Here is an 11,458-nt window from a genome sequence, read left to right as displayed (position 1 = left end):
CTAAATGGATTAAAGACCTAAATGTAAGACCAGACACTATCAAACTCTTAGAGGAAAACATAGGCAGAACACTCTATGACATAAATCACAGCAAGATCTTTTTTGACCCACCTCCTAGAGTAATGAAAATAAAAACAAAAATAAACAAATGGGACCTAATTAAACTTAAAACCTTTTACACAGCAAAGGAAACCATAAACAAGCTGAAAGACACCCCTCAGAATGGGAGAAAATATTTACAAATGAAACAACAGACAAAGGATTAATCGCCAAAATATACAAACAGCTCATGGAGCTCAATATCAAAAAAACAAACAATCCAATCCAAAACTGGGCAGAAGACCTAAACAGACAGTTTTGCTAAGTAATGCAGACCATCCTTCTGTCTTTCAACAATGTATCTTAGATCCAAAAAAACACTTTAGAATTCCTGGCATGAGTTTTCTGGAGATGTTACTCACTCTTTGTTTTGAAGTGTCTTCGCTCATATGTTGCTCTGGCAAGCTCACCTCTTCCTGCACATACATCCAGGCCTCTGATACAAAGATTCCAGAGGGGTTTCTGGAACTAGTGGCATAGGAAATAAAAACAAAAAACAGAAGGAAAATTAGTTAATATTTGTACAACTAACTTACAGTGTACCCTGAACTTATTTAGCAACTATTTATTAACATGTAATAATTCATAAGTATACCAATTATTTTATTTTCAGCTTCACAAGAAAGACATAAATACTATTTATTATCATTAAGAGATAACTTCCAAAGAGGTACAATTATGACTCTCATACAGATATAAAAATGAACGCGTGTTAAGGATTTTTTTTTTTTTTTTTTTTGCGGTACGCGGGCCTCTCACCGCTGTGGCCTCTCCCGCTGCGGAGCACAGGCTCCGGACGCGCAGGCTCAGCGGCCATGGCTCACGGGCCCAGCCGCTCCGCGCATGTGCGATCTTCCCGGACCGGGGCACGAACCGGTGTCCCCTGCATCGGCAGACGGACTCTCAACCACTGCGCCACCAGGGAAGCCCCAAGGATTTTTTATTTAACTTGTAAGCAGGGAACCAGGCAGATGTTATGAGGCTCAAAGGAGAAATCAAAATAGCACACATTTACGTGGAGTAAAGGATGTTGAAATGAATGTGTAAATAGAGACAAAACTAACTTCTTCCACCGTGAAGGAAGGAGGCCAATTGAAACTCTACCAGGTAGGGCAGAATTTGCATGCTCTTAGGTAGCTGTCGTTGCCATCAGTGAGCTATAATTTATGGTGTTGTGAAATAACCTAGATAGAGTCAGAATCAGATCATTCAGAGGGAGTGCTCTGGAGTCCATACAGTACACAGTTTTCCCCTGAAGCACAATTTTATCCTACATCACTTGGAATGATGTAAATTTATTTAAAATTTTTTAAAGTAATATTTATGGTGGAAAATTTTAAACAAAAAGAGACTACTAGTGAACACTAATGAACAGCCTGCTGCAGCAATCAATGAGATTTTGCCAGTCTTGTTTTATCTGTTTCCTCTACTTTTATTTATTTATTTATATTTTTGGCTGCATTGGGTCTTTGTTGCTGCACGCGGGCTTTCTCTAGTTGTGGCGAGCCGGGGCTGAGCAGCCTCAGTAGTTGTGGCGCACGGGCTTAGTTGCTCCACAGCATGTGGGATCTTCCCGGACCAGGGCTCGAATCCGTGTCCCCTGCATTGGCAGGTGGGTTCTTAATCACTGCACCACCAAGGAAGCCCTCCTCTGCTTTTTTAATAAACTGTCACATTTTAAAGATTACCTACATTTTAAAGAATCATTTTCCTGGTAAATACTTAAATGTGCATTTTTTTTCTTTCTATTACATTATCAAAATACCATTTTTCACACCTAAAAAAATTGGCAACAATTCCCCAATATCATCTAATACCCTGTCTATATTCAAATTCCCCTGCTTGTCTCAAAAATACCCCTTTTAATCTATTCAAATTAGGATACGCCTAAATGCACACACTGCCTCTGGTTGGTTAGCCTCAGTGTAAAAAGTAGCTCTCCTCTTTTTTTTTTTTTTTTAAATTAAATACTTAGTTTGTTGGAGTAACCAGGTCAATATTCCTTAGCATTTACCACATTCTAGATGTGGTGGATTGCTTTTTTGTGGTATCATTGAATTGTTCCTCTTTCCCCTGCATTTCTTATGATAAGTGTTAGGTGAGTCGATGCGGGTTGTGAAAGAATTCACAGAAGTATTAACAAGGGAAGAAAAGAAAGTTTTTATTCACTTTCCAAAGGAGGAAAGGGGCCAGATGCACAGAGTGGCGTTGACCCCAAATGGTGGGGCTTTGAGTCTTTTATTGGGCTTCAAAGAGCAAGGTGCAGCAAGGAGGGGTGGTTCACATCTGTTCTGGTCCACAGCTGTATCTGCGCTGGCTGTGCTTCTATAGGATATGCTGAGAATCTGTAATTTTTTGTCTTCAGTAATTTTCCAGTCCTTGGATGTCTGAAAGAGACTTGATAGTGGCCCTTGACAGGCGCTACTCTATTCTGAACAGTGTTAGATGGGTTTACAATAAGTAGATCTAGATGTTTGATTAGATTTAGGTAGTCTTACTCTGGTAAGACTATTTCATGAGGTGACTCTTCCTTGGATCTTTGCATCTTCTTTGCATAATATCTGTGAGGTCCATTTGGTTTACAGTACTGATTGATTAGCTGGTTTAGATGCTGTCACCCCAATCCATCCATTTTAAAGTTTTCCATTTCCCTTTTACCCAGTGGTTTTGCATTTGCTGATGACAATCTTTGCTTAGGCCCATTACTTTATTAGGGATTGCAAAATGGTCATTTTCTATTTTAACATTCTCTCCTAATTTATTAGAATCTTTCTGTGAATAGGAACTTGCCCTTATCAACTATTTCGTTAACTTGAAATTTAGTTTTTATGGGAAAAGTAAGATAAATGCTTGATTGTTCTCATTAACTGGTTGGCAGTATTTACTAAAGCTGAAAATATTCATGCCTTATGACCAGCAGTTTCAATTCTATGTATACGCACATATATTCATATGTATAACATGGGTGCAACAGAATGTGTCTATATATGTAGAATACATATGTTCAACAAAAAGTACCATATGTTCAACAAAAAAAATGTTTGTAGGAGCTCTATTTGTTGTATCCCAAGTTGGAAGCAATGAAACTGTGGACTTAAAAAATTATTCACAACCTAAAAGTTGAGAGTTATGTTTCATTTGGCGGGAATTTTTAGGACTTCAAGCCCAGGAGGCAGCATCTGTCAAGTAACCCTGAGAAAACTCTCCGAGTAGACAAGGCGAGGAGGGGAGCCAGGTTATACAGAAGTTTTGCAACAAAGGGCAGGTCGTCGGGAAGATCAAAAAATTCTTGTGAATTAAAGAAAACCAGATATATCCCAAGTTAAGGCATTTAGCGCTTTTCTATGGATGGGAAGATGCAAGAGTCTGGTCTCACTGAAATCATTCCTTTGATATGCACCTCAGCTATCTGGGGTCAGTATCCTGTATTTTCACATCCTGAGTTTCCTCAGGGCTCACTGTAGGGAGTGGCTGCAGTCTGATGGCTGCTAGATGGCAGGTATGCTTTCCTTCCTGAGTTTCCTCAGAGCTCACCGACTCACGTTGGAGGGCTGCAATTGCTGATGACTGAAATCCTTTGCTTATTGATATGGCAGGAAATATGAATGAGAATGAACAAATCAACCACACACAGCATGGATGCATCTCACAACCACAGGCAGAGTTAAAGAAGGCAGGCACAAAAGAGTTCATGCTGGATTGTTCCATCGACAACAAGCATAAAACCTGGCAGAACTACTGTGTATTAGAAACCTGCACAGTGGGTCCCCATGGGGGGCAGATGGTGATTGGACAGGCACCAAGGCACTCCCATTCTTGCTCATTTCTACTGGAGTGTCTTGGTTTCTAGGTGTCTTTAGTGAACAGAACCAGAAAGTGCATTTTTTTAAAGCAGAAAATGCATCATGAGTTCAGACCTATTTTTCCCAAACTTAAGATTGCCATGGTGTTACTGATCTTTGATTTTATATTTGTAACCCTGTTTTCTTACACTGGAAACCTTACCACTTATTGATATTGACATACTTATATGTTTTAATCATATAATTTCCATGTAAAAGTTTAAAATTGGCAGTATCAATAATACTGTTAAAAATAAGATGACTGAATGCTGTTAAAGATTTCTTTGTGGTCCTTTTTGCCCTTAGGATATGTCTGTGGGGAAATTAAACTTTCCTGCATTGCTTAATGTTTCTATAAAAAAGACCTAGACTCACAGAAACATCTTTACATACCATGAGGATTAGATTATGTAGCAGTGTGTCTAGTTAACTGCTCTGATCTGAAAGGATAGGAAGACTTCTCTAATCTCCTGGAGAAAGCCAGGTGACCACATCTCAGTCCCTAGGTTCAGTCCCCACGGTGCCAGGAAGACTGGAATGGCTATTCCAGAAGGAGGAGACAGCTCTGAATAGTAGAAGCTGAGAATCAAAGGGAGTAGATCTCTTTGGCTCCTGGGGAGATTTTATTTACGTACCAAAGGTCTGGAGGTCTAAGGAGGAGACCCTTTTAGGAGGGGTGGAGGACAGCTGCCTTGTTCCTCCTTTTATGCAAAGTTAAATCATTTTTCCTCAACACTCCTTAGTAGGGGTGTTTGGCCACTCATGTAGCAAAATTATCCTTTAGGATTCATCAAGTCGCCCTGGGGTTAAGGACTGGGACAAGGGGAACCAACCCACTTAATTTATTGTAAATACTTAGTAAGAACTCTGTTTCTGACCCAAAACACCTTGTGTGTACAGGATAAAATGAATAAAGATGAATATGAAAAACCCAACTATATCTTATTAGGGATATATTGTCAAAATACTTGCGTTTTAAATTCACTTGAGAAATGCTTTTTTCTGTGGGGTTATGGGACCAATTTAATACAGGAGTTTATTTGTCCACCCCTCCTATTTCCAAATAAGGTCACGTTCTGAGTTCTGGGAAGGACATGAATTTGGGGTGGACACTAAACCAGTAGCAAACCTGAGGGTGGTAATGACTTTGTTTTCCACCTCTTCACTGTTGTAAATAGTTCCTTTATTAAACTATATCCTAAATTATCCCATCTGAGTGGGCCACCTGTTTCTGATCAGAACCCTGTCTGACCAACCAGTGTGGCATATTAAGATAATCAAGGTGTCTGGATGAAGTAAGAAAGCAGGAGCGTTTGCACAGCCCCGGGGGGAAGATCTGGATCCCAGCTGCCTAAAGGCAACCTGCTTCTGATTATCTTCACTGATAGGAACTTGGAGAGCCCTTTTTCTTAGGTCAGTAGCACAATGTTTATTTGCTCCCGTCAAGAAACCACATCTTGGAACCTCAGCTATAACTGGCATCACCACCTGGTCACGTTTGTAATAATTCACAGTCACCTTCTAAGAACCATTTGGCTTTTGCTAACTGAACGAGCAAGTTAAATAGCCCCAATTTCTGCAGTTACCTGGGGATGTGGTCCTGCTTCTGGGTTACTACCTTGGAGATAATACGGGAGATTGGCATTGGGGCTGGGTGGGGAGAGAGTGCAAGGTGGTCCTTTTCGAGGGCTTCTTTTTGGCTCTTTCTACTAAAATAGCACGTACTCCATGGGTCATGACCAATATGACCAGATACCAAATATGTTTATTCCCATTATCTATTCTGTGAGTGAGGAAATGACCACAGGATCAGTCTTCTATCCCATCAGATTCACTAAAATAAACTCAGGTCAAGACTTCATCTATCCCTTATTCCATAAGCCGCATTCTGATGGAAACCACAGAGGTATTTTGGGGCTCTGGGGATTAGCTTCATAATATCTGGGAGCCCTTAGAAACTCAACGTGGTCCCTTTTCTCCATTGCTCTGTTACTCTGATAGATAGCTTCAGGTCCCTTTGGGCTTGATCTAGGGGAAAGATTCGTATTATACACCTGTTGCAGAACAGGGAATGTCCTCAGAAGGACCTAGCTTCCCCCTCAATCAAGTATCCCCACATCTGTGGACTGTGGACTGAGGGTGTAAACTGGGTATTTACCGGTCCATTTGTGAACCATGCAAACAATTCTGTAGCCACACATTAAGGATCACATGGACTACTAAAAGCAAAAATGTGTTCCTCTTGTTAGGAATATTATCCCTTATACTGGCTTCAGTCATTCATTTGAAAATTACATGTGCCAAAGCCTAGATGAAAGTTTATTTCTTTAAACAAAGACTTATACATCCTTACTGTGTGCCAAACAGTATTCTAAGCTCTTTACAAATACTAACTCATTTAATTTTCACCACAATCCTATGAGGTAGGTTCTGTTACTCCCATGTTATAATTGAGGAAACCAGGGAACAGAGGAGTTAAGTAACTTGCCTAAAATCACACAGCTAGTAGTCAGGCCACTTAAGATTGTTTATGATTGAGTCCATACACTTAACCACCATGCTATCCTCAAGTGTGCAATTATATCTCACATGAATTAAAATTGTGGAAACCAGATTATCTTCATATAGAATTGACTGATTGGGTCAATGTAGCTGTCATGAGTACAGATAAAACCATTGAGTAATTATTAAATATTACTAATATTCATCATTTTTCCAGATACTCTGCTCAGTGTTTTACATACCTTAACTTTAATTTCACCACAGTGCTGCACTGTGGGTAATATTATCCCTATTCAGGAATGAGGAAATTGGGTCTCAAGAGGTTATTGCTGTGAAATCTAATGCCACTCAGCTCTTGAGTGCTGGGCAACATGACCAAACCCCATTCGTGCCTTACGGATCTGCCTACCTGAGCCACTGGCATTTTAGGAACATGTGATCCTTTAGACCACTCCCTCTGGGACAAGGTGTTTGACCTTGATTACATTGAAAGTCCAATAGCCAGAAATGAATCCTAGAATACATCTACTTACTCAGGTGCATATCTTTGGCTTATCTGGACTCACAGACCCCGAGCACACATTGCTTCTCATATTCAGTGATAACAGACAACACCGTCCTTCCTCTGGTGAGGGAAAAGGACCTGGGCTTTGGAGTCAGAAAGCCAGGGTTGGACTCTGATTCTGTCTGTCACCAGACATGAGTCCGAGGAAGTGCCTGGCTCCTCTCTGAAAGGGGTTCCTTCGATTACCTCATTGGGAGTTTGCAACGGTCAAGTCACATGAAATAATATGTGTGAAAGTGTGTTGTAGTAACTACAGATGCAGGGTATCGAAAGCGTATCCTTATGTTTGTTCAAGATCTGTTCATTGTCAGATTCATTACGTATATTCCATATATTTAATATATACTTACGTATATTATATGTCATTATTATTAAGTGTTTTGCTTCAACATGCCAAAATGCTCACACACATTCTTTGCTTTGTGACTCTGGCACTGAGTTCTAACTGAACTGATTACTAATTTAAATCAGCTAATTTAGTGTCTGCTACTTTGCTACCCACGTCGCCAGAAGAATTTATCTCAGGATCACATGCAGTCTCTTCTGATTACTGTCCTTGTGACCTTAAATACTGACACCTAATTCTAGCCCAAGTCCCTGACCCTCATTTCATTCCTTCTTTTTTTTTTTTTTTTTTTTTTTTTTCGGTACGCGGGCCTCTCACTGCTGTGGCCTCTCCCGCTGCGGAGCACAGGCTCCGGACGCGCAGGCGCAGCGGCCATGGCTCACGGGCCCAGCCGCTCCGCGGCACGTGGGATCTTCCCGGACCGGAGCACGAACCCGTATTCCCTGCATCGGCAGGCGGACTCCCAACCACTGCGCCACCAGGGAAGCCCTCATTCCTTCTGAGGCACACATTTTTCATCTCTGAAATTGGGATTCATGTAAACGGCTTCCTACAATTGCTGTTGTCCAGGCCACGGTTGTGACACAGTAGATGTTGCTTGCACACGGCAAAAAGGCAAGCATAAAGACTTGCAGAGGGGCTGTACATGATGTGGAAGCAATCTGAAGATAAAATAATGGTGCCAACTTTTTTGCGTGTGGAAAAATATACATAAGAAAATATGTATCAGTTCAATCATTCATAAGTGTACGATTAGGTGGCATTAAATACACTCACAAGGTATTCACCACTACTTTTTCTTCAGACTTTTTCATTACCCTCAACCAAAACTCTGTACTCAGTAAACAATAACTCTTCTCCCCTCCAGCCCATGTAACATAATGTTTTCAAGGTCCATTCATGTTGTAGCAAATATCAAAATTGCATTTCTTTTTATGGCTGAATAGTATTTCATTGTATGTATATACTACATTTTCTTTATCCATTCTTCACTTGATGGGCGTTTGGGTTGCTTCTGTCTTTTGGCCATGGTGAATGATGTTGCTTTGAGCTTTGCTGTACAAGTATTTGTTTGAGTCTCTACTTTCAGGTCTTCTGGATATATACCCAGGAGTGGACCTTCTGCATTGTATGGTAGTCCTATGATTAATCTTTTGAGAAACCACCAAAATGTTTTCCACAAAGGCTGCAGTTGGTGCAATCTTCTATCCTCTGTCAACCAAAAGATCAGGGGTACAAACCAAAGGTCATGGGCAGGAGATGGGGGCATTGGTGAATCACATGTAATTATCAACATTCCTAATGTCAAAATAAAGTAGTTCTACTAAATTGTAAACCTGGCTTAGAGTCCAGAACAAACGAGGCTTAGTTCTCTCCTGGACTCTTTTAACAAATGTTGCATTTTAATGCCAGAGGGGAATAATAATTGTATAGAAAACCACGGACGTGGATGGCTCTCAGTTAAAGAGTGATACAAAAGAGATTGTCCCTGGGTGTGAAGATGTTTTAGGAATGCATTAACCAAAGTATTTTGTTCACATTATCTTTCATTGAAGCTAAGGTGCCATATATCGTAAGACTACATTTTTTATATATGTTATGAAAGTAAAGAGACATTAAACTACGATGCATTGCTATGTATGGCACCACTGATTACAATATACTTACTGATTTCTGCAATGTAAAAATGTTAAAAAAAAGTCTTAGACTCACTGAAATGCAGTATTTTGCTTTTTTTAAAAAAAATTATTTTATTTTATTTTTAGCTGTGTTGAGTGTTTGCAGCCGCATGCGGGCTTTCTCTAGTTGCGGCGAGTGGGGGTTCCTCTTCGTTGCTGTGCGCGGGCCTCTCATTGTGGTGGCTTCTCTTGTTGCAGAGCAACGGGTTCTAGGTGTGCGGGCTTCAGTAGTTGTGGCTCACGGGCTTAGCTGCTCCGCGGCATGTGGGATCTTCCCAGACCAGGGATCGAACCCATGTCCCCTGCGTTGGCAGGTGGATTCTTAACCACTGGGCCACCAGGGAAGTCCCAATATTTTGCTTTTTAATGTATTTACAAGAGTTATTGAGTGGTATATGATAATAATATTTATCTAAGTCTAAAATAGTTCCTTCTATAAATATAAAATATTTGGGTGATAAGAAAGCAGTGTATCATAATGTTTTTCTTTCTAAGTAATATACAAAATAATGGTGCTATTTACAATCAATGGCATCTTAGGTTTCATAAATAAAATATCAGCTTTATCTGTGCTTTTGATTCTATTCACTCCCTTCTTCTAGACTGAAATTATGACTCCTGCTTACCAGGAATATCCATCCCTGTTTTGACCTTTCATTTAAGAGGTACAACATCAAGTCCTGATAGTCTGAACCAACTAAGTATTCCTTTTAAGATGTGTAATGATTGGGAGTGGCTATGGAAGTTCTATATTTTGCTGCTGAGTTTCAGTCGTGAACTAATTTTTGCAAGCCCTGATAATCTGTGACCCAGACAGGAGTTTTTGTCCAGCTTTTCTACTCAACAAAAGATAAGACAATATTTCGCAAACTTGGCTAAACATTAGAATTATTTACCTGGGGCTTTGTTAAGGGCAGGGATTTCCAGTCCTATAGGACATGTTAATCAGAATCTCTGGGGAAGAAGTCTATAAATCTGGATTTGTAACAGACACTCCAGGGGACTCTTAGGATAATGCAAGTTTGAGAACCACTGACTGAAGACAGTAATTTATCTCTCTCACCCACAGATTTTGTAACTATGAAATTGGCATGATATTTGCCTTCCATCCTGATGAGCTGTCATGTTGATCAAGGAGATACCTGAGCTGTCTGAACTATTCAAAAGATTAATCTTGTCTTTAAAAAAAAATAAATTTAGCTTTTCTAAGTTCCACTTAGCTTAAGTCTAGGAATTCACATCCTCAGTGCATAGTTTTAAATTCTGTCCTATTAAAATACACTCTAGGGCTTCCCTGGTGGCGCAGTGGTTGAGAGTCCGCCTGCCGATGCAGGGGACGCGGGTTCGTGCCCCGGTCCGGGAAGATCCCACATGCCGCGGAGCGGCTGGGCCCGTGAGCCATGGCCGCTGAGCCTGCGCGTCCGGAGCCTGTGCTCCGCAGCGGGAGAGGCCACGGCAGTGAGAGGCCCGCGTACCGCAAAAACAACAACAACAACAAAAAAAACACTCGAGTTAAGGAAGAAGTGATTGTAACAATAGTCTATGTCCACATCAGATAACATAATATCTGGCAGCCTGCATTTTGTTCACTTAGGCACATAGACCTGTTTTATTTGGCTCTAGATTTATAATTGGAGTTTTAGGCTATTGGGGTTACCCTAAACCTCATTTCATCAAAGAGACTTACAAGAAAGGACTTGCAAACCACAGTGGGTTGAAAGAACCATCAGATCTTTCAGGAATGCTGGCTCATAACCAGTATGATAAATAATATAGATTATAAAAGGCTGACTAACACTGAGATCCTAACTTCAACCCATCTTCTTGAGAAATCACTTGCCTCAGTTCAATACTGTCGCAATGCAGAACAGATGATCCCCATGTAGCTTAGACAGGATGTTATATTACATAGACATACACACTCACTAACCACGCGACAGGGATCATACTAAGCTCTTAATTTTTTTTTCATATTCAGAGAGTTTATTTTATTTTATTTTAATTGTTTTTACATTTTTAAAAATTTTATTGAAGAACAGTTGATTTACAATGTGCTAATTTCTGCTGTACAGCAAAGTGATTCAGTTTTATATACACATGTATAAAGTTCCCTGTATTATACAGTAGGACCCCACTGTCCATGCATTCTTTTTATTTTTTTTAAACATCTTTATTGGAGTATAATTGCTTTACAATGTTGTGTTAGTTTCTGCTGTATAACAAAGTGGATCAGCTAGACGTATACATATATCCCCATATCCCCTCCCTCTGGCGTCACCCTGCCACCCTCCCTATCCAACCCCTCTAGGTGGTCACAAAGCACCGAGCTGATCTCCCTGTGCTATGCGGCTGCTTCCCACTAGCTATCTGTTTTACATTTGGTAGTGTATATATGTCCATGCCACTCTCTCACTTCGTCCCAGCT

The sequence above is a fragment of the Physeter macrocephalus genome, chromosome 15 (assembly GCF_002837175.3).
Source record: "Physeter macrocephalus isolate SW-GA chromosome 15, ASM283717v5, whole genome shotgun sequence".
NCBI classification, from domain to species: Eukaryota; Metazoa; Chordata; class Mammalia; order Artiodactyla; family Physeteridae; genus Physeter; species Physeter macrocephalus.
Note: the sequence above shows the minus strand (reverse complement) of the source record.